Below are 1695 nucleotides of genomic sequence, written 5' to 3'. Positions count from 1 at the left end.
GAAGCCACTGCTGACCCAGCACTCATGAATATCAGCTCCAGGATCTGCTCTCTCCAGCACTGTATCTGCAAGTACATCTTTCCCAACTGCTGGCACAAACTCAAAGGCTGGTTCTTCCTTATGGAGCCCTTCTATACGGGTCGATGACATCATGTCCAAATTAATTTCAGAAAAGGGAGGTCTGTATAGTCTAGACTGTAGACATAGCTCTCGAGAGCTCTCTTAATTGGGGTCTGGGTTTAGTATAAAATTGTGGCAGGTGAGTTACTTGTGGTAGGACCTGTGTGGAGTGTGATTCAAAAGATTGATGCTTTTAGGATGATGGGAATCCTGGATGTCGTGTGAAAAGGTAGCACGCTGAATGCAAGCTCTTGTGGGTCTTAATCACCTTCTGTTTGAGAGTTGCTGCTTTACCCTGTCCTGACCAATGGGCTATAGATGTTCAGAAAGCTTGGTGGGAAAGTTTCTGAGTAGTGGAGTAGTGTAATGTTCATGCATAATCCCAATTCTCAAGAGGCTAGGCAGGAGGATTGCGATTTCAAGGGATACATAGTGAGATCCTGTCTTAAGGGGAAAAAAAATGTCTTTATTCTTTTATTACAAAATAAAAACCTACCGGCTCCTAGAGGCATCGCAGGTGTGACTGCTGTGTCACACGTAGGCCAGTAGGTGGCAGAGATGAGAGAGGCTCTGTCTATGCTCAGTGTTCTGACCTGTGAACACCTGAATAGTAGCCTAACAATCCCTGAAACCAAGCAAGCCTGAGATGACCTCAAGTCCAGTGCCAGAGGACCCAGACAGAGAGCTAGCCTGAGACAACCACCACTCCAGTGCCAGACAGACCTGGATAGGCTCCCAGGAAGGGGAGCAAGCCAGAGACTAGAAGAACCCTGTCTGGGACCACCGGCCCTGGGTGGGAGTGAGCCCAGGACAGATCACCATGGGGCTGGGATAGGGGGTTAGTCTGAGATGACCACCAGTCTGGCCAGGTCTGAGGGACAGGCAGACCATGCCTTAGATGACCCTTGACCTGCACCATAATGCACAAGTGGGGCATAGCACTCCTGAGACCATTCCTGAGAGGACCCCAGACCTTCAGAGACCCTGGACACCATTAAGAGGAACAAATAAGTGTGGAGAAACAGAAGGGAAAGAAACAGAAGGAAGCGGGCACAATGAAGAGAGGCAAACCTGGAGAATTGAGGGTAGTGAGGAACAGTCTGACGTGAGAAGCTGGTGATGCCACTGGGGCCATGGTGGGATCCTGGCCTGTGCTGCTACCCAGGGCCGTGTCTGGGTCTGTGGCCCTGCAGGAGCAGGGATCTGTCACCACCAAAGGCCAGGTGGATGTCCCTTGTCTGGGCTGCCACTGGGGACATGTCGATGTCTGAGGACTGTTCAGAACTAGCCCCACCCCTCATCTGGGCATTGTGGGAGAGCTGGTCCTGGAGGTATGTGATCTGGAAAGCTGGCCCTGCCACTTGTCTGCCTTACGGGGACATGGGTGAGAAAGATGCGTCCCTTCCACCCCTTGCAGCCTATAGCAGGCAGGAGAGTTGGCCCCGAGACCATCAGAGTGGGAAAAGATGGTCTTGTCTCTCACCAGCTGCAGCCCGTGGGAGAGCAGGCCCTGCACCTCACCGGGGCAGCACAGTAGCGCTGACGCTGGATGTGGGGGTTGCAGGTGAGTCAGTT

The 1695-nt window shown here is 52.3% G+C and overlaps 1 non-coding gene across 1 annotated transcript; it reads left to right on the top strand.

The window, feature by feature from the left end:
- The first annotated feature begins 615 nt into the window (after positions 1–615).
- On the top strand, positions 616–743 carry LOC114611273. The gene has a single exon (XR_003709810.1). It is a non-coding gene; the product is annotated as a small nucleolar RNA SNORA17 (small nucleolar RNA).
- The last annotated feature ends 952 nt before the right edge of the window (positions 744–1695 follow it).

This window comes from Grammomys surdaster, unplaced genomic scaffold (genome assembly GCF_004785775.1).
Source record: "Grammomys surdaster isolate TR1022 unplaced genomic scaffold, NIH_TR_1.0 126086, whole genome shotgun sequence".
NCBI classification, from domain to species: Eukaryota; Metazoa; Chordata; class Mammalia; order Rodentia; family Muridae; genus Grammomys; species Grammomys surdaster.
Note: the sequence above shows the minus strand (reverse complement) of the source record. Positions and strands in the feature narration are given on the sequence as shown.